The following is a 23,632-nucleotide window of genomic DNA, read 5'->3' as shown; positions in this document are numbered from 1 at the left end:
ATGTATGTGAATAAGAGATTTAGGATGTTGAACATAAACTGTGAACTGGAACACACTGAACAACAAGTGTTTGAATTTGGGCCTCGTAGTTTTTGTTTTGGGGCTCTTTTTTACCTAAATCAGTCCAGCTGCTTTTGGCACCTGGTTGAACTCCAAAAAGCAGTTACACAGTCAAAACTCAGTCAAAATAGAAAAAAGGAAAATCCCCACAATGCTGCAAACAGTAAAAACAAAAAAAAAAACAAAAAAAAAAAAGGAAAACAGTGTAAAAAAAAAAAAAAAAAAAAAAAAAAAAAGCCCAAACTTTCTATTTCTATAGTCACTCTGTCTCATTCACTGCTCTGTTTTACTCCCCACTCCACCGGTGGTGGGGGGTGCACTGAGCATGCTCAGATGTGTATGGAAAGCACAAGGTCTCTTCTATCAGCACGTTTTGAAATTGTTTATTGAGCAAACGGTTGAATTTTCATGAATATTTAAAATAAGGCAATAGCTACTTCCACAGTACTATGGCACAAAATATCGGTTTGTCTATTGCCACAGACCAATCAAATGTTAGCACTTGCACTAGAGCCAATCAGGGATACTGCTACATGAACTCATTCACCTCTGTTTTTTTTGTTTTTTTTAATTTACTCATTATCCTTGTTGCCACAGTACTGTGGTGATATTTGGCATATACTTCAGTGCATTCTTTTGTGCATTTTGTTACAACAGTACTGTGGCAATTGATGGAAGAAATGACAAATTAGTGATACTATATAGTATAGAATAGGAATTATTGTTCTAAAAACTGTATATGTTGTTTTATGGTGTTCTTTGCTCCGGAGGCTGGAGAAGGTGGGCGGAGCTACATGTTAGATGCAGCAGTGTGCCATGTGACAGTTCTGTGTCAGTTGAGTGCTGTGGTCCTGTGGAATTCTGCACTCTGAACATTGTCCCAGTGGCTGATTTATATCAGTGTGGGATTTGCCTACTGGCACTGCCCCATTTGAAAATCGTTACGAGAAAAAAAAACAAAAAAAAAAAAACACTACTCCTGAACCATAGTCTTCTGTGTTGCAGTCCGATACATTACCAAGTGAGCTAGATATCCGCTGTGACTAAGACTGACCTATTCGCTATCTGATTGCCTTGGTACTTTTTCGGGACATATGTTACCAGACATGATATAACGAGGGCGCTGATTGGCTCTGTGGTAATAGACAAACTGATATTTCGCACCACAGAACTGTGTCAATACCCACTTCGTTAAAATAAATCATACATTCAGAACACTCACCATAGACACGTCAGGGGCTAAAGGGTTAAAGCCCACACTGGATGAAAATGCCTGGTTGCTCATAACTAATAAACATCTGCTTAGAAATAGTCAAAACTAGAATTAACCAAGTCGCATGAGAGTTGGGTCATATTCTACATGTTGGAAAGAGCACGAGTAGACGACAACAATGGGGAAGTCTAAGAAACCCTCAGGAAAAAAAAGAAAGAATGTGCCAAGCCTGGTGATGAAAAGCTCTAAATTAAGATAAGAAAGAGTATGATGAAAAACTAAAGAATGACTTGTCAAACCCATACATCATCCAAACCACATACAAAAAAACTTGAGAATTATAGGGACTTTAGAAATGAGTCAGTGAATAGAAGGACAGGGTAATACATGTTTGTCATACTCATGCAATTTATGATCTATTGCGCAGTGAGCAGCATCCAACATGGACAATATATTCTTGATTTTAATGGTTCAATGGCTGAAAACACAGGCTGGTTCATTAAGGCCAACATTTCTGCTTCAAGGATCCTGGAACCACTTCAATAACTAAAGATAATTTGCTTTAGAAAACCCCTAGGAGACCATTTTTACATTATACAGAACAGAATAATGCCCATAAAAGTGGTTTTGCAGAAAATTGTCGAAGAAATTGCATTTCCATAAAAATATAGTGTATGCATATTTTGAGTTTCTACTAGAAGGTTTTATGGAAACACATTGAAAAAGCTTTTCCTTATTCATGGATATTTATATTATGCCTAAACAGCCTGTTGTGCCACCTTCTGACAAGACAACAAAGCTTAATTTATTCACTCCAAACCAGTTTATGGAAATGCACAGAATTTGTGTTTCTTTTTTTGGGGATTTTTCAGATGGTTTTCTCACATTCGATTGACACAAAACCTTCAGGATACAAAATAACATAATTTATTTATTTACCTTTAGTTTTGCAATAAAATGTGTTTGCAAGATTGTAGTTTTCTTGACCTTTCACCTCTCACTGATCACCATGTTCCAAACATTTCACCCTGGAACCAAAGTGGATATCTGAGCCATATCTGATAAAATTATCACATTGAGACATTTCATTTACAAGCTTGGGATAGAGGAGCAACAACCCTAAAAACATACAGTAATTGCTTGTGCCACAGATTTTAATACCAAAATGACTGTAACAGCTAGTCAATATGAGGTGATTACTAGTGAGAATCAATACACAACAGTTATGAGAGGATGCTGGATGTAAATATCTGTGTCAGCATTATTAGCTCCGTCTAAGTATGACAGCTTCATTTTCAGTACTGTACTTTTTGTGGAAAATTGCAATAAACAAATATACCCGCTTGGTTACCAAAATACTACCACATACTAGAGGTTTTTGTTTATTTTTTGGCATCCAATTCACCTGGTCTACTAACCCAACAAGAGTGATAATTAATCATTTCTTTTGTGTGTGTTTAGACAAAAGGCAAATAGCACACAAACACAAAATGGGTTTAAGATAAGATAAGATAAGATAAGATAAGATAAGATAAGATAAGATAAGATAAGATAAGATAAGATAAGATAAGATAAGATAAGATAAGATAAGATAAGATAAGATAAGATAAGATAAGATAAGATAAGATAAGATGTATTTAATTATTTAGTGACCTTGTAATTATTTAATCGTAATAAAAGAAGCAACATTTTCCAATTCAAACAGTAGATGACTAAATTAATGAATAGACACATACACAGGTTTAAAGAACCAAATCCTGTTTATTACTTTATATAAACTATCTAAACATGTTTGTTTTGTAAATAAACAGTACTTTCAAGTACATTTCAGAAGAGTAGTAAAGTAATAAATATCCTTGGCCAAAAAGAAACAGACCAACCGTTAAAGTGTCACACCAACTAAAATGATAAAGTCCCAGCCCGAAATAGAATAGAATAGAATAGAATAGAATATGTCTTGCGATTACATAATACTGCTGGCTGTGGATGTGATTCAATTAATTATCCAGCTCTACACAGTGTTATTTTATTTTGAAGTTCAGTAAAATCACAAAAGTGATCTAATGATACACACATGCACTGTCTAACAGATGGTAATAGAAACAGCTGATAATGAAGAATAATGTGATTGCTTACTGACATGAAGTTAACTCTATTAAAATGCACTACAGAGCTAACTGTGCTATGACTCAGCCACTTAATCCTTCAAGATGTTTTATGGGACTCTGATGATTAATCCATATTTTTTACAGTCTTAGAACCGTTAAAGCAGGTAAAACCTTACTGCCTTTGTCTCAATGTGCCGCTCTGGAGGGAGGTCAGGGGTCATTTTTGCATACAGCTGGGTGTGGCCTCCTATCAGATCTACTTTGGATGATTTAACATTAAGTGTTTACTCATCTATGGTTCATCCTTGGTAGAAAAAATTAACTTTTCAGATGCAGTCATTTATCAGAACGCCTTGTGAGCGGCTCAGTCAACTGGCTGACGAGGGGAAAAAATGGCGAGAGGAAGCAGCAGAAAAAATTAATTAACCTTTGGGAAGAAGCAGAAGATTGGCAGTATGCTATAATGAATTATTACATAATAACCCCTTGAAAATGTTAATGAGATCAAATCTCAAGTTAAAACTTGGTCTCTAGAAAATGATGAATCACCTCATCAGTATCTCCATGTCATTTTTGTGTTTGCATTAGAACATCTTTTTGCAATACGGCATGATAGAATAGAAACACAACTCTGCAGGACCTCTGTATTTCAATTTTTACTACACAGGTTCCTTATATGTTTTGACAGATCACATGTCACTGAGCAGGTGCTGGAACATGTTTAGTCCCTTTTCATTTTCCAAGGGAAAATCCACTCAGTTTGCCTTCTCTTTTTTTCCCCAGCACCACCTTTCTTTACGGATTTCAAACTTTCCCACCTGAAAGTGTAAATTAAGCAGCTCCACTGGCTTTTTTCGTCTTCGTTAGAGAGTTGTTACTTTATTGAAGGGCACTACAGTGTTAAATTAACTATGAGTTGAATTTATTTATTAACTTTCTCCAACCCAGATTGTTCTAGGTGGACTCAGAGATTCAGAACATAATCAGACCTTTGGGGGATCTAACCCCCAATGCAGGAGTGGGTAGCTCATCCATATTTTCAACAAACTGTCTGAACTGTCTGGCAGAGATGGACAGTCGAGTGTGAATGTAAACGTGCGTTGTGGACCCAAATTGAGAATACATCGCCTTTGGACATGCCTGGCAACTATTAAAAAGACTCCCAACTCCAGAATTATCAAAGATGAATTTAAAGAGTGTTGTGGGGATTTCATTTGAAGCAATGCTTTTCATACTTTCCCTCATCTTAGAAAATGAAAGAGAGCAGGAGAAGACAAAAAAGGAGAAGAAAAAGAACAAAAAGAAAAAGAAGAGGGTTTTCAGTGTACAGCAGGGATGGGAACTGAGAACCACTTCCAGTGGTGAATGGGTTCCAAATTGCTCAATCCATTGGAATTGTATGAACTGCACTGACAGCTTGCAAAAATAACAAAAACTGCAACTGTCTGAAAAGTAACAGTTGATAACATAGATGTTTTTTTTTCTTTGTTTTTTTTCTAAACAAAATTACATAATACTACCATTTTGACTCAAGTGTGAAACTCATAAAATTAGTCTTCTTAAGGGTTGTTTTTGGTGTTTTTGGAAGTTCTACTCAACATCATGAGGTTTCCTTTTTGGCCTTTTCTCCTGCTACGTGCTGACCAGCTGGTGATCACATTTCGAGCTGAATACTCTTTAAGAAGTGCTCATTGTTCTGTGATATTTACCTGAGGAAGAAGTAGAGCTTTTGCACTGTAGCTTTGCCATGTAAGTAAAGTATTAAATTCTACATTACTGGAGCCAACAGTTTGCAGATGATTAATTCATCTGCGTAACCTCCAGCGTTGGAACAGTGACATTAAATCTGAGTATTTAAATGGCTGAAAACTTGCATTAAGGAATCTCTTAATTTCAGGCATCTGCACAGTGTTTATATTCAAGTATCATGAAAATACTGACGCTGAAAACCTAAGTATGGTAATGATTGGACATCTGGCCAATACGCACAATGAATAACAGCACTGAGATCAATACCAGATCCCTTTAGTATAGTATGTTTCATTATATTTTCATTTTATTCAACTGTTTTGAAATGTTTGAATGTTGTAAACCTTGTTATCTTGAATTAACCCAAAGATAATATTAGAGCTGCAACCGATTAATCGACTCAAACTGATCCAAAAAAATCATTCAACCACAATTATCCTGAATCAAAGCTTTGTTTCCTTCATTTCTCTGCTGTTAAACACTGGTTCCACTGTTGTGTTTCACACGGACGCTTATTGTGATGCACAAAGAAGCTTCAATTAAGGAAAACTGCAATAGAATATTTCCCTTCAATCAATTCGAGTCGATTAATTGAATCAGGAATCTTTGCATTCACTTCAAGCACCTAATCGATTAATTGGTTGCAGCTCTAGATAACATGGAAAGGTACTACACTGCTGTTCACTCGCTGTAGTTCATCCACGCAATCATAGCTGGAATGCAATTGTCTGTTCATTGAAACAGGCAATTCAATAACACTTATTATTTCTGTAAATTGACTTAGAGTCTGGTTTTGACCAACTCTATATATAAAATGTCAAGAGATAACTTCTTTTTGTGATCTGGCACTATATAAATAAAATTTGATTGATTGAGTGATTTAATTGGTTTTCCCCTGTAAGTTGCTTTGGAAAAAAGCGTCTGCCAAATGCGTAAACATAAACATAAACTTATTACTTAGTCGTTTCACTTACATGTCTGCTGCTAAACCGCTACTTTACTGTAAACTTAAAAGGTGGGGTATGAGATCTTAGAAAAACAGTTCGAGCAAGCTACATTTTGAAAATACTCAATTCAAAAGTCCAAACCCCCTTCTTCATTAATTCCCGAAGCCACGCCTCCAGAGTACTGGCACGTGCAATGCTTGTTCTCGAGGGTTCACCTCGAGCACAGCAACAATTCGCCCGGCTCTGACCCCGATCCATGCATACCTCAATCAGTCTCCTCCAACACCCCCGCTCTTACAGAACAGCCCCAGTTAATACCTATCTGGCTAATGTTACATTTCCTTGTGATTTATGTTAGTGACAAAACAGTTTGCAGATTCACTTTCCATCCTAATATAGCTAATATACCCAAGCTCTTGCTCGTTTCCTGTATAAGTGCTCCAAACCTCTGAGAACGCAAGATTCATGCACGAAGAGGGGTACGCACAAACGGGGGAGGAGCAAATGGCAGTTGAGTGTGATAGACATATCACCATCCAATCATTTCAAATGGGCGCTTAAAATGATTGGATGGTGTTTTTTCAGTCCTGTCAGTTCCACAGGTGACTATATTATATATATATATATATATATATATATATATATATATATATATATATATATATATATATATATATTTATTTATTTATTTATTTATTTATTTATTTATTTATTTATTTATTTTTGTGACAGAGCATTTAATTAATTGGTTGTAATTGGGGTGTGAAGGGGATTTTAAGCAATATAGTAAAAAATGCTCCAGGAAAACATCTCGCACCCCACCTATAAGTCATGAATATGAAAAATGTGGCTCTAACCTTTTGCATTACTCTTGAAACAAAAAAGAAGCTTCTGCAACTATCAACATAAAAAAAGACAATATTTGGTTGTTTTATTTTAAAACGCTATTGTGCTTTGAAGTAGATGTGTTCTTTTTTTTTTTTTCTTATGCTCACGAATTAATAAATAGGATAGAAAAGAACTTCTAAAAATATTGCTGCAAAGTCAAATCACTATGGAGATTTGATACCAGACTTCAACAGGAGGTCAAAAGTCTTTAGCCTCAACATGAACTCTGACTCTGAAGACTTGAACTAAACTTCAAGTTCTTCTCTCATGACCGTCTCTGCCTCGTAGTCCTCCTCACATCGGAGCAGAATAAGGCTTGGTCACCCTCCCCGGTTAGGGGAAGTCAGGCCTCAGGCTTCCCAAAAGCATCTTAACGTTAAGGCCGCCTCTGTCCAACTGACTTAAAATGATCTGAGATTTGCCAGTTTGCCAATTCCCAGACTTGGCAGAGAACCAGCCCTCACTGACTGGTTGAAGTATCTAAGAATGTGTGTGCATGCGTGTGTGTGTGTGTGTGTGTGTGTGTGTGTGTGTGTGTGTGTGTGTGTGTGTGTGAGCGACTGTGTGCACAAATTTGCTTGCGGGCATGTGTGTTGGCTTCAGCTGCACTGACAAGTTTCCAAGGGCTCTGGGACTGTTTAAAAAAGCCTAAAGAATTTGATTTTGTTCTGGTCCTTTCTTGTGTCTATACACTGAAGGGACAAAACACAGTTCACACAATCCCATGTGGATTTACGCTGCCGTCTAAGGACAAAAACAGAGTCTCTAAAAGGTTAACTATTGAGCAAGGCAACTTTTATTTTCACTATCGATTTACCTGAAGACCATTTTGGAGATTTTTTCATTTTATGTACAAAAGATCACTTTCTGCAGCACAGGGTTAGGTATTTAAATTACTACTTTATTCAACAGGTAAAACAAAACCTAGAGGTCTGCAGTTTAAAATGAGAAATGATAATGATACCAGAAGCCTCAATCATATAAAAGCAAGTTAGAGTAAAAAAACAAAATTCATAGTCATCGCTTCATAATGTGACTGTTATTTTTGTTCTTTGGTTTGTTCAATGAATTTTAGCGGCACAGAAATAATACTTGTACTGTTGGATCTGGGAAAGCATAGAAAAATTACCAAATGACTGGGTCAGAGCATTTCCAAAACTGTAGGTGTCATTAGGTCTTCCCGGTTGCAGTATCTTACATACAGTTGTGGAAAAAATTATTAGACCACCCCTTGTTTTCTTCAATTTCTTGTTCATCTTAATGCCTTGTACAACTAAAAGTACATTTGTTTGGACAAATATAAAGATAACAAAAATAGCTCATAAGAATTTAATTTAAGAGCTGATATCTATCCATTTTCCATGTTTTCTTGATAATAACCAAAATCACTTCAGTTCTTACATCACTATCTATGGCATTGTACTGACAAAAACAGTGCTTTTAGGCAGTCCATGTTTTCTTTTCTGTCTGTTTTAGTCACATGATACACACAGGAGTTAGTGCTTGATTGCATAACCATTGTTTTTGATGACTTTTGATGGTTTAATAATTTTTTTCGCGACTGTAAATGTTTCGTGTCATTTACATGGGAGCAGTTAAACATCACAAAGTCATAAAGTTGCTGACATATATGTACATAATGCTAGAATCAAGATAGCACCTAGGTTCTGAGAAAACCTACGGAAAAACCTGCATTTTTTTTTATTTGACATTATCCATCCAATTTAATCAGTATTATAAATAGGGTTAACACCCAGCCCCAGAATTAATAGTATGAGCTGCATGAGATTGCGTGGTTAATTAAGCATCGTCTCCACATATATATAACTTAGAGTTAAAGCAGAGATAAGATGGCCATAGATGAAGAGCAGAGAAGATGCAGCGACAGCGAGAGTTCATAAACTCCATAAACTCTGTCGACTCTCTTCTTCTATATCCTCTTGTGTACTGGCTGCTCTTTCCCTCATCAAACGTCCATGTGATGAGAGCCTGCGTATCTCTCTCTGCCTCAAACACAAAGGCGGAGACAGAAAAACCCACACATAACACATGGATAGCGTCAAAAAAGAGGAAATCTATAAAAAGACACAGAAACGCATAGAGTGATACATGGGGGGAGGGGGGGTCTTAGAAACCCACTGAGCCCCAGATTATTCAGCAATGATGGTTCCAGGAAAAAGATGCGATTCTGAGAAGCGATTCGGGTTTTAAGAAAAGGTGTAAGAACAGAGAGGAGAGAATGAGGAGATGTACAGAGGCAGAAGAGAGTGGGGGGCGCGATGGAGAGGCAGTTGGTTCAGCTTGTCAAATAATTCATGTTAGCATATCGGAGAACAACCATATGTATTATTCATGCATTTAGGTTCTGGCTACTCCCCGCCTCAACAGAGAAACCTAGCTATACATAGAGCTACGAACGACCAGCTTTCAACCATCTTCTGGCTTTTTCCTCCCGTTTCTCCATCTCACTCCTATGACTCCGTCTCAGAAGTGCACAAGTTGGTGGTTTCCGTAGTAACCAAACACCACGGCTTTAACACTGACCTGAAGTGTTTTTTTCCCCCTCCCGATTCGCTCTTTGTTTTGAGCAGCAAAGAAGCTGAGATTGCAGCTCTGTAGACTTCAGATCCACTTTTAACAGACAAACTGTGGCTGGATAAACATGTAAATGTGACCTACATACAAAAACTATTGTTTAACATGACCGGCTTACAAATGCCTTTGCCATACATTTTTCCCTTGAGTATTTTTTTATGATTTGATAATAAACTGAGGCACTGGTTGCATCACACAGCCTATAATATATTACAAGATAAATGATCACATAAACCCTGACACTGATAAAATAAGTACATGCATAAATAAGTGCATGTAGTATCTCTTTTGGATACATTTGCTGTGCTTTTAATATAGCATGACAGCATTTATATTCTGGGTTTTTCACTGACTGCTTATAGAGCTGCAAAATAGCAACCATTTTAACGGTTTAGTCTCTCCAGAAAGCTTAAAGCAGCGTATGACTTTCATCACAAATTTTTCTTCAAATTTGTAAAACCCCAGTGATATCCTAATTATTACTAATCCGTTAGTCTTTCCGTGCTTACACACCTAAATCACTTCCCTCACAGTGAACAACTCCAAAGATAACTCCGTCACAAGCAGTCCGTTTGTTTACATACCAAACTGATAAGTCACTCTGACTTTTTCGGAAATTTTGTCGTGGAGTGCATTGTGGGACTGGGAATTCCACGTAGCCACAGCAGCATCAAACATGGAGACAAAAAGCAATGAAACCTTGTCAGAAGAAATATTTGTCGTCCATAAGCAAAAGATTTCATAATTACAAAAAAACATTGGAAACGAGTAAATCTGTAACATTTTGAAAAAACAAATAAAAACAAAAAAAAATATTTGGCTTTGTCTTTTTTAAAATCAACAAATAATATAGGTTAACATTTGTCAGAATGATAATTAGCCAAAAACATCAGCACTGAAAAACAGATGGCAATAGGAGATATATCACTGATTAGAGCTGCTTATTTATAAATTCAGAGCTGAAATCATAGAATTTTGAGTTTTAGTTGAAAAACTACATAATCGATTAATCGCCTGTCAAAATAGATGATGAAATTAAATATTTTACAATTTATGGACCTTACGAACATTGCAGTTTTTAATTAAGAATATCATAGTGCCTTTAACGCAAGTACGTTCAACAGCCTGTATTTTAGAGGAAAAATAGAGGTTGAGTTATCAATGAACAGCACATTTATTTATCCTGTTGTACATGATTCTGGCTTCAGTTAAAACGGCATGGCACACCCTGTTTTCACTGACACCAAAACATTATCATCACCAAACACATTGTACCAATTTTTACATGTTTCTACCTGAGAAAATCCATTCTGTGAGAAACAGTTTATGCATTTTTCTTTCTTGAACATGTTTTAGAAAAAAGTTCCTTATATTTACATGAGTTATACTGCATCATCTGTCAATGTTTACCAGCATTAATCTCTAAAAACCCAGTGCTACTTTTGAAGCAGTTCCAAAATAGTTTTTTCTGTATATTTAACTTTTCTTAAGTGATTTATCCCTATTTATTCTAAAATTATCCTTTGTGTTTTGTGGTTTTTCAGTGAAAATCAGGTATTTTCTTGTATTTAATTTACTGATCATATAGCTACAAATGTCCAGATTAAAGTGATGGTTATATCAAAAACAGAGAAAACTGAAGAAAAAGTAAATTTTTCAGCAAAGATATCAATAAGTGAATGTAAAAACAAGTATCTGCATTAGGGTATTAACAGAGAAGCTGGTTTGTCAAAGCATCAACGTCTGTGGCACAAGCTGGCGTTACTTTGGAGGAGTCGACTAGTTGTGTGTTATTCTCTCTCTCCCTTCCATCACCTGACAGTGCAGGTCTTTATTCAGCGCATGTCGATACTCTCATCTTTCTACATTAAAACATGGAGCGCAAGGTAGTGATGTGTGGATCAGCGGACCTGGGTCGGTTGGTGCGGGTTCAAAAAATGTCACTTTAGTTGTAGGGCGCGTCAAATAATTCCACAAAAGCAGGTTGAAAAAAAAAAAAAAAACAACACCTGCACAGCACTAGCACAAGGCCAAGACTGACGGAAGAAGATGACTCAGAGTAGGATAACTAAACTGACTGTGATCTAGAAAAACTCTGGTCAAAGTAATGTTTTGTGAATCATGCAAACACGGGCAATAATTTGGACAGCCAGTGTGTTTGGATTATTCTGTTCATTTATTTCATGAAGACAATGTGCTCTTTTTTCTAACATGCTGCTGCCATCTTAACTTTTTCCCACTTCATGTTGTTCACTTGAATTGAAAAGGTGTTAGCCTATGTTTTGTTTGGTTAAAATGTCTGAGAAGGACTGTTGATGCTTGTGTCTTTGTTTTTTTTTCTGCTCTTTACAGTACATTGTTAATGTTACAGTGAACGTTCATACAAGTTGCTCATTGTTGAACGGATGTGCGTTTGTGTGATGATGTCATCATACGACTACTTGACTCGACTTTATTGACAAATAAGTTGATCTGACATCTGAAGTCACTAAAGCCCTAGTCTGCATCCACTGTCATTGATCCAACTCCATGGGTTTTACTGGTTAATCAATGTTGTAGAAGATGATGGTGTTTCCATGGTAACTACGAAGCCTCCAAACATCCAAATGGGTCAAATCTAATGACCAAGAAAAGATGACAAACTGCATTTTACACCAATTATTTACATGTACTGATGATAGGATTAGTGGATCAACAGGTATTAAACATTTATTTCAGTAGATGGCTTTGGTCACCAGTGGCTGTTTGGGTGTTTATGGGTTAAATGTGCTTATGTCAGTCTTGTAATTCTCTGTGTTGGATAAATACAACACTACAGACAAGAAGTCACTTTAAATCGATATTAACCTCTTTAGAAAGTAATAAAACTTTCTAATGAATAGTAACTTAGGGGAGGATTGTAAACTGCTTCCCAACATGAAGTGATCTGCCCAGAAAAAAACTCAGACTGCTACTTCAGATCTTTTTCATCTCTTTTCCCTCTGGTATTAAAAAAGAAAAAAAGCCCAGAGACCAGCCTGGTTGGTAAACATGAGCGTGCTGTGTGCAGCTTACTGACGTCACATTACATGATATCTGGGAAGTTGAAACAGTTACCACACAGCCCTCTTTGGACCTGCCAATGTGTACTCTAAGCCAATAAACAAGAAAGCTTTCTTTTAGCAGAGGAATTATTGATTCTGGTAGTAAAAGTTCGTTTCGGTGTTAAACTTTTCCAGAGTATAACTTAGTACACATTTACCATCTTGTGGAGGCACCCTGAAAGAAGCATTTATCACCCGTGACCAGCTCCATCTGTCATGTGGAACTACTGGTTGATATCTAAAAGTTACAAAATATAATACCAGGAATATGAAGGATCTGTTGGATCTCGTCGACACCAAAAGGGGGTCAGCGAGTCCACGGGGGAATTAAATTTTGGCCGGTGTACCCAATTTCCTCACTCTCTCTCCCTCTCAAACACACACATGCACAAAATTGTTCGAACTGACTGCATACTGACTCGCACTGAAAGGTGGTGACTCACATGAGAAGAATGAGTCGTGATCAGTCTGTGTTGAATGAAAGACGTTCTTATGCAAGCAGAGAAACTCACATACGTGGAAACAGACGTGTGGAAACCATACAAACATGCATGTGTGCACGGGCAAAACCACGCTAGACGCCAAAAACACAATCAGCTCCTTTGGACTGGCTTAAATCCGCCCAGGGATTCTAACCCCCCTTCTCTCTCTTTCCTTTTTCAGCCTCTTCATCCTCCTCTTCCTCACTCCTTTTACGCAATCTACCATTTAGCTTTTGAATCCAATCAAAGTGTGAAAGCAACAGTCACAAAGAGACACGGGGTGGGTGCAGAAAATGACAGGATTAAAGAAACGTGTCTACATGTGTGTATACATCCTGCTTTGGCAATAACTTAAGACTGTGTCTATGTGTGTGTGTGTGTGTGTGTGTGTGTGTGTGTGTGTGTGTGTGTGTGTGTGTGTGTGTGTGTGTGTGTATATAAGCACCTCCAAGGTGACAAGGCTAATAGTGTGTGGGCTCTGGTTCTCAGGGGAGCAGTTGTGTCTTGCTGGTGGATGAGTGCGTCTATGAGGTCAATGATGCAGCCAAGCAACATGAGTCACCATTTGAAACACTAATATACACACAAGCGCACACACAGATATGGGTATTATTAGTACAGACTTCTGATAAGGGCAGTGTCAGGTAGCATAACACATCATCCAGAAGCAAATTTAGATCCAGTTTTGGTTATCACTGATACAGACTGGAAGCAGAGAGCGGAGGTTTAAGCTCTACTGTATATTTATACACACCATTAATACATAATTTTGCTATTTTATAGTGTTGCGCCATGTTACAAGGCAAGCAAATGTATTTAAGACCATATACAGTTTCTTTAGTTCAGTGATTCTCAATGACCCAGAAGTCGCTTGCAAACCCGTTTTCAGTGGGTCGTGGGCCTTTGCCTCGGCAAAAATAATGTTAAGAAACACTAGTTGCACTTTATTAATTGAATTCTTTTTGCAAGAAAACACTGAGTATGTTAAAAATAGGACCAAGGGCCCTGTAGCTTAACCAGCCAAATTAAAAGCTTTGGGAAATGTATCCAGATGCCATTTACTAACACCCAGTTATGTATATTTATTATATTACAGAAATAGCGATGACGATTGAGTGATGATGTCACCGGGAATCCTCTTCTGATCACGTGAACGAGGTTATTTCTAAACAAATAACATGTACGAAGGATCACATCGCGCATGTCCGAAGGAAGTACAGTCGGTAATTAGTTGTTGACAATAATGTGACCGGATTTTTTTTACCTGAATGATGTTATTTGTAAACAATCAAACACGTGCGTCTGTAACATGCAGACATGTAAGAATTTGGATACCTCAAAACAACAAATTCGAATCCAGTTTAATGGTGCCAAGCGAATCAGCATATGGCTACCATGTTTGGGTCATATTCCAATCAGATCTAAAAAATTCTAATTCCACCTTGATATCATTGATACTTACTGATTTATTGTGTCAATCCACTTCCTATCTCTTATAATGGGAAAATTTTTCAAAGTTGCACCAAATTCAGAATCAGATCTGGATCAAAATACTTTCAATACCCTGTGTTGACATCATCATAAAGAAGCTGTATACCAAGTTGGAGAAGAAGACAATTGAAATTTTTTCCCTATAAGAGCCCATGCTAAATTTTCCGCAAGTTCCCGGATCCAGAAGAAGATCCTGATCAGCATGTGGACATTATGTTTTGGTCATCTCCCCATCAGGGCTGGACTGTAGAAATTTACACTGGATATCATTTATATTTCCTGAGCTATTGCATCGATCCACTTCCTATCTCTTATAATGGGGACATTTTTCAAAGTCGCACCAAATCTAGAATCAGATCCAGATCGAAATAATTTCACTAACTTTTGTTGACATTATCAATAAAGAAGCTGTATACCAAGTTTGAAGTAAATCGGAATTGTAGTTTCAGAGAAGAAGACAATTGAAAGTTTTGTAACAGACAGACGACGACGACAGACGACGACAATAGCTTATGGCCTCTCGGCTGGTAAGCTAAAAAAATGGCTGGGTTAGGGATGTTGTTATGTCAGCTTTATTATTAATTCTTGAATAAGTGACTGAATGCACTTTTAATTTTTACGTAAGAGTGCAATTTTTGGTTAAAATGGTCCTAATTTAGTGTTAGAGGGAATGTTTCCATATTTAGCATCACCACCTGCTGGTCATTTTGGTTTATCAATAAACTTGTCTTCTCTATTGGCACACTGTGATATTCTTTATTATCTCAGGTTCAGAAGACACCATCTTTTCATTAAATATATTTGAGAGGTTTAGCTTTTATCAACTTGAGTCACAGCTTGTCATTGAGGGGTGATAGTGGGTCCTGGAGCCAGACCAGGTGAGGACCACTGCTTTAGTCATTCAGCATCAAGTGTTTGATAAGTCACCTCAACCTGCCTGGATTTGTGTAACATGTTTGTTTTGCTGATAAATCATGACAGCGGACTGACTACAGAGTGACCAGTTATACACAAAGTCTGATTAAGCACATGCTTTGCCTAAAATACCATTCAGAGAACCGAACCTACGCTAATATGAGAAATCTGCTAGTTTGTTACATAAATACTGACATGCTAAGTTGTTCTGTATTCAGTTCTATTATGCTGTTTGTCCCGTCTTTCCTATTCAACATACAGTAAATGTAGGTAAAACATAAGTGCAGTGGGCGTCTGGGCTGAAGACTACCCTCTTGTTAACACAAACATGGTGTGAAGAAGTCATGCTTTACTTGCTGTTTAACTGCTCTGTTTATAACAAGAGCCCTCAGAGGATGGCATACCCCCCCACCCACAGAAAGTGGTACTAGTTACTGATGTTAACCTTCTCAGATAGTTTATTGGCCGCAGAGGAGTGAAATAGTTTCACAAGCAGCTACTTGAAAAATATCACGTTTTTTTTTTCTCTCTAATTCCACCCTGGCAAATGCAACGATGACAAACTGCATCAAGGACACCACAGGCAAATGTCAGACAAAACAGCAAATGGCACCACTTCAACACATAACTGATAAACCATAGAATGTTTTGTGAAAAGGCTTTATCACCCCAACTGTATATCTTCTCAAATTGTACGAAGAAAATCACTTTTGATCCATTTTTGCACACAATCTGATTGCAGCCTTTGCTTTGAACGACACAGCTTAAATCGTTTTGAAGCTCAAATATAATCTAAAGGAATGTTAAAACACATTCAGCTGTTGAGATGGACTTACTTGAAAATTCAAGATCTCTGTTTAATTTATATCTTTGAGCACACACCGTAGGTTTATTTCTTAAAGGAGAATTTTGAAGTAATTGTTGCAGCTCTGATTAACTCCTTGGTTTCTTCTCCATAGCAACGGCTTGTGGGTATCCAAGTATAAATATATAAATAGTAAAGTCTTGGTATAAATAATATAAAGGTAGCATTATCAGGTCAAGACAACTTTCTCATAAAAATCCATTATATTGTACCAGATATTCTAGCATAACTTGTGTGTATATGTCAAAATATAATGTTTCATAATCTAACAAGTGAGTCAGAGTCTATGTAAGCATAGGTGTTACCTGATAAGTATTCATTCGACTGTAAATGTCTGACAGTAACACTGTAGAAGGGAGGTTTTGCCAGTAATTTTTGTTTATTCCAGACACAAAATAAAAGAGATACATCTCAAGATAAGATTTTTTTTTTTGTTTTTAAGTACATCACTTTGTACTAAAAGTGCAACTGTATCGAGGGATGGCAGCAGCAAAACTAATTGTGGTAGTATTAATTAAAGCAGAAAGTTGAGGACAGGAGTGGAAGGAATAAAATGCTGAAGGCGGTGCTGAGAAAACAAAAAAGACCTCCTGATCGCAAAAAAGAAACTAAAAACAAAGTAAGAGAGGGAGTGCACGGACTGGCGCCCTGCATGAACGGACACTGAAGAACCAAACATTTCATGCACCATTAAGAGCTCTTCTATAGTGTCTACTCAAAGCTATCAAACACCATCCTCCTATAAATGTGACAAGGTATGTATATATTTTAAGGGGTTACAGTTTAACGTTATTACAGTGCCATATCTATATAACTTTTTCTAAGTTTGCAAGATAGGGCAATATTATTGGGATATTTACTCCAAATGTCCTTCCAGTTTTTCCAATTTATTTATTTATTTAGAGCTACAATAATAACATGGCATTCAGAGAGCCATGATACGCACCAAGGCCAGTCCAGTCTTCCACTCATTCTACAATATAATTAAACCAAACATAATGGCCCATTTTCCTCCTTTCAGTCAGATGAGGCCACTGAGGCCGTGACTGTTGTCATTATTTATCTGTTCATTTATATTTCATAATTTTATTTTATTTATTAAACTACTATTTAATAAAAGTGTCTAAAATGGCATTTTAAAATTGCGGTTTTTGGTGATGCATTCAATGTTCAGTTAGATACCATCAGTTGGCTTGATGCAGTCCAGTTCACACTGCTGTAACCTTGACCAGCAATATTCTAAAGTGGTTTTGTCTAATGAGTCTTTGGTCTGAACTGCGCTTAAGGTTAAAAAAAAACAAGACACTAAGATATTATCAGTACGCCTAGTTTGCATGTTCTCCCCATATCTGTGTGGGTGCTCTCCAAATACTGTAGTTTCCTCCCACCGCCCAAAGACACGCACCTCAACAGTGGCTGGGATAGGCTCCAGCATCCCCTGCAACCCTCATGAGGACTAAGAGACTTGGAAAATGAATGAATGAATGAATGAGTTCTTGCTGCTGCATTCAATGTACACCAATGCCCCGGTTCCACATATCAACTCAGATACCAGGTACTATTCCTGGAGACCGTTTCCATTACAGGACACTACCAACTTTAGAGTACCTGGACGTCATAGCAATGCAGCGTGTTACTTCCGTGTCATCTGCTCAGAGAGTTCCTAATAAACTTGCTCATTGCGTGTTGTCTCGTCAAGCTCATGCTGAATTTTTACATCTGAACCTCCTCGACAAACCATGGTACAGTTTTGTGGGATGTCATCATGTAGATTGATGCTGCGTTCCAGGCCATTTTTTGAGCCCGTAAGTCACGACTTCAAATCACGACTCACGACTTTGTAACGTTCCAGGCAAGTCACGCCAAACTGCCTGAGCGCAAGGAATTGTAGTTGCTAGATGTAAAAAAAAAACCAGCATGGTGGACCGTACTTTATGCTCATTTACAATTATTTTTATCGCCAAAGGTGCTCGCTCTTTGCCTATTTGAGGGAAACAAAGGAGTAAAAATGGCGCATAAGGCAAGAGAAGCTGTTCTACCTTTTATGTTATGATATCTGTCTATTTGAATACATATTTGGTATTAATTTATTCTTGCACTCAATGGACTGAAAACTAGCTAATGCTAGAGGAGCTGCTGATTATGCACAACATTTGCAGATAAATAATGTCAAAGCAATACCTTGTTTTAATAAACAATTTGCATAAACACCACATCCATGGGGGCCGCCATTGCTACATGACGTCAGAACTCGGAATTGGGAGTACATCGATCTAGTATGAGTTCACAGGTGGGAAGTCACAGGTTTGACTGCCATTCCTGTGCCTTTTCACTGGTAGAAGGTTGGAAAACACGAGTTACGGGTTGCCTGGAATGCAGCATAACTTACTGCTATATTTACTGTCAACTTCTGCATCCGTTTTTTGTAAAACAACAGGCCACAGAGACAACTCTCTGACCAATCAGTGGTCTGCAGTGTTTACATGTCACGTTTTAGTGTCTGTTTCCCAGTCTTGGAACCTCGGTGGAGGTGATACCAAAAAACTAGTACCGGGTACCAGATTTCAGGTCCTTTTTTGTAATGGAAACGCAAAAAGGCCAAGTCGAGTTGAGTCCAGCCGGTACCACATAGTAGAAACGCGGCAATAGACACCGTCAGTCCAGTTCACACTGTTGTAACCTTGACCTCCAATGTTCTAGAGCCAGTTGTTAATCTCACATGACTAATGAATAATTCTGAATATTATCCGTCTGTCATAACCTTAAATCTTAATCTTACACCCTACATTTTTAAAACAGTATTCTAATAATAAAAACTACAATCATCCCCTACAGTACAGACAAAAAAGTGTATACTTCCCTTTCTAACATTTATTAAAGCTGAAAAAGTTCCTCTAGTCTGAAAGTGCCTAATAACTCAAATCTCTATTGAGAACAAAAATGGTAACAGAAATAGATTCAGACATCCCTGACTGGGGAAATCTCTATCGGGTTTGTTGTATCCGCCAAATTTCTGGATGGCTGAGCCCAGCAGGGCGGCCACACACACACAATGCTTTCTTCTATTGATCACACAGATGCAGCCAATTTACTTGAGTTGGAAAAACTTGTTTATCTGCCTGGAGGAGCATAAGGAAGTGTGTGTGGTGAGAGTGTCTGCTCATCACAGGAGTTTTTACTTTTAACAGAGGAAGTGCGAGTAACAGATAAGCAGGGGTCCATCAGGAGCATACGCTGAACTGACGCTAATCATCTTTATGTTCGCCACAATAGCAGCTGATAGGAGGCACATGTGTACGCGTGTGTGTGCGTTGAAGCTCTTCAGATTATCACTGGTGACCCCCATTAGAGTCGGGGTGACCTCGCGCTCACATAAACACAAATAACATCCTCCCTGTCCCTGCTCCCTCTGACACAGTGCTTGAGTCAGCAGATTCTTCGCCTCTTTTTTTTTTCTGTCTTTCATTGTCTTTCCTTTCGATCTTTGTTTTTGCTTCTCTTCCGGGCTACATTATTAGTCTGATCTGATCTTTCGTAGGTTCTTTAAATCTCTGAAGTCCGCGTCCTCGCTTTCCCAAAGGAGGCTGGGGAGTATAGTGATGAGATTGGCTCTGTGACGTCATTAAAACAAATGGGCTGCTCGCTATCTGGGACACTGGCGGCGGTGGTGGCGACTCGCACAGCAACTTTACACAAGAGGAAAAGTGCACAAACGGTGTTGCCTCACACACACACACACACCTTACTACCCCACCCACACACACACAAGGGAAGCGGTGTGTGCTGCTAACATCAGCACTTTCAGCAGTGTCCTCGCCAGACCGTCCCCGTCTCCTCTCATGTCCTTAATGACTTGCACACTCTCTGTCTCCCCTCTCTCTCTCTCTTTCGGTGCATCTTCCCATTCCCTCACTCTTTCAATGTACTCCATCCTATTCCTGTATTCTGTTATGATGTACAGAGTCAGTGTATCCTGATTCTTGATGCACTGAGGTACAATCAATCAGACTGTAATTTTCCCCCAGTGACAGTTACAACCACCCTGTCCTGAAGAAGAAAAAAGGATGAAGGGTAGTATGTTTGAGGTCTTGGCGTCCTTGAAAACAAAATCTTACAAAGGTTTTCACATGGCCGTGTGATACTGTACCTTGTGGCCTGTGACATTCCTTGAGGTCACACTTAGTACAAGCAGGAACAAAAAGAAACCTATAAGGGGTTATTAAAAATGTTGCTCTTTAAAAATACTTCCACATGACTGGTCAGGTAGGCGGGTGTTTCATTTTCGGAGTTTGTTTTACACAAACACTGAGTCTTAATTGTTCAACCATTTCCCTCAATGTATCCTCAAATCACTTCCTATAATGTGCAATAAGCCTAAAAATGTGAATTATGTACAATAAGTCATGCAATAATCCTCTGTTCTACAATAACAATGCAATATTTATTCAACATTTACAAAATATAAATGTTCTATTTTTATATGGACTTGGTTCATAGGTACTCATACTGTTTACATAGATATACATACTGTTTTCATGGGAAATACATACTTTTATTTGATATACATACTGTTTTCATGGGTAATACATACTTTTATTAGATATACATACTGTTTTCATCGGTAATACATACTTTTATTAGATATACATACTGTTTTCATCGGTAATACATACTTTTATTAGATATACATACTGTTTTCATGGGTAATACATACTGTTATTAGATATACATACTGTTTTCATGGGTAATACATACTGTGATTAGATATACATACTGTTTTCATGGGTAATACATACTTTTATTAGATATACATACTGTTTTCATGGGTAATACATACTGTTATTAGATATACATACTGTTTTCATGGGTAATACATACTGTGATTAGATATACATACTGTTTTCATGGGTAATACATACTTTTATTAGATATACATACTGTTTTCATGGGAAATACATACTGTTATTAGATATACATACTGTTTTCATGGGTAATACATACTGTTATTAGATATACATACTGTTTTCATGGGTAATACATACTGTTATTAGATATACATACTGTTTTCATGGGTAATACATACTGTTATTAGATATACATACTGTTTTCATGGGTAATACATACTGTTTACATAGATATACATACTGTTTTCATGGGTGATCCATACTACTCTTATTAGCTATACATACTGTTTTCATGGGTAATATGTACTGTCAATACTGTTATTAGATATACATACTATTAACAGATATATATACTGTTTTCATGGATAATACATACTGTTAATATTGTTATTAGATATACATATTGTTTTCATGGGTAATACATACTGTTAATTCTGTCATTAGATATACATACGGTTGTCATGGGCAATTCATACTGTTAATATTGTTTATAGATATATACATACTGTTAATATTGTAAATTTGCATCTATTTATATTTTGTCCAGTTTTATTTTTTTATTCTACTTAGCTCTAGTCTTATGTTACTTTGTAAAACTGTAAAATTTATATTCTATTTTATGATCTTATTTTTAATTTTTGTAATTTTATATTCACTCTATTCTTATTTCTGCAGTACTGGTGTTTTCTTAATATTGTTGCTCTGACTGGAGAAGCACTCCTAATTTTACTGTAGACATGATAACACTAACAACTATTCTATTCTATTCTATTCTATTCTAATTTAAAACAGCACTACAATAGGCTGGTATAGACTGTAGGATTCATCTTCTAAAGGCTCTGTAGTTCTTTTTATCTGATCATCATCTTATTTACCTACTTCAAGGAACTTGAGACACCACCTGTTTTGCAGGCAATGCTGCCAAGTTTTTCTATTGCCGCTTTTTCCCTTATGTTATCAGCTCGAGTCATTGGCTCAATTTTGGCACCAGTACATTTCCACTGCAGGTACAGTCCAAATGCCAAATGAAAGAAATAAAAATAATGGAATGGAGATGGATGAAACTTAAAACTGAAAGCTATTTTTCAAATAAAACATCATATTAATATTTGTTTTGGAGAGAAAATAACCATTTAAACCAGGGGTGTCAAACTCATTTTATTTTAGGGGCTACATTCTCCCAGTATGACCTGAAGTGGGCTAGACCAGTAAAATAATAACATAATAATATATAAATAATGTTAACTCAAAAACTTTTCTCTATGCTTTAAAGTAAAAAAAAAAGTTATATTACACTATAAAAACATTTCCATCTACAAAATATCATTTTAAAAAATGTGAATAACATGAACTGTCAAAAAAATGAAATTTATGGACAAAAATGAATGCAATTTTAACCACATTATGCCTCAGCTTCTCATTTACACATGTGCATGACAACTTTCAGATCACAGTGGATCTACAGATACACAACACATTTAGTAACAGGCAGAATATTGTCAAAATACCATCAGACATTTCAGGTTGTTCATATTTGTTCAAGTTATTCACATTTTTGTGAAAGGATAGTTTATAAATGTAAACATTTTCATGTAATTTTACTTTTCTTTTTTTTTTTTAACACTAAAACAAAGAGAAGAATTTGGAGTTGTCAGTTTTTATAGATGATGGTGATTGTATTTTACTGATCCAACCCACTTCACACTGGATTGGGCTGAATGTGGAACCTGGACTAAAATGACTGTTAATGTCTTCAGTGTAATTTTTACATTTCACAAATTCATCCCATGGGCTGGATTGGACCCAATGGCGGGCCGATTTTGGCCCGCGGGCCGTATGTTTGACACCCATGGTTTAGAATTATTACAGATAGAGACAACTTAAAAATCTGGTCTAACATATGCTTTGTATTGGGAGTCCCATAATACAACATGATCAAACACATGCATATTGAATCACAGCAACTATTGTGGATTGACCAATTTGTGATTTGCACGACTTTACAGAGATTCCACCAAGTGAGCAAAAGTGAAATTAAGCAGAGGTGATTTTAGAAATAGCATGTGGTAATTGGTGGTTGTGAACCGAGCGACTTGATTTTTGACACAGGTTTTACAGACTACATAAACCACTTTTAGACAGAGATCCCAGAATAAAGGTGAGATGGTAATCCAACCATTTTTCCACCAATACCTGATTTCCACAGCCAAGCCAAAGGAGTAACAGAGGTCACACTGGCTGGACTTTTACAAAGCGGACCTGCATTCCAGAATCAAAGGGGCGGTGACGCAGCACAGCGTATAGTGCAACGTATATCTTACTGTACTCGCCC

At 37.1% G+C, this 23,632-nt stretch overlaps 1 protein-coding gene across 3 annotated transcripts in view; it reads right to left on the bottom strand.

The window, feature by feature from the left end:
- The window catches only part of LOC115438415 (phosphatidylinositol-binding clathrin assembly protein), a 134,173-nt gene that overhangs the window by 73,870 nt on the left and 36,671 nt on the right, over positions 1-23,632 (bottom strand). The gene's annotated exons all lie outside the window — the stretch shown is intronic.

Source organism: Sphaeramia orbicularis, chromosome 18, assembly GCF_902148855.1.
Source record: "Sphaeramia orbicularis chromosome 18, fSphaOr1.1, whole genome shotgun sequence".
Lineage (NCBI taxonomy): Eukaryota > Metazoa > Chordata > Actinopteri > Kurtiformes > Apogonidae > Sphaeramia > Sphaeramia orbicularis.
This window is presented reverse-complemented; position numbering and strand designations above follow the sequence as displayed.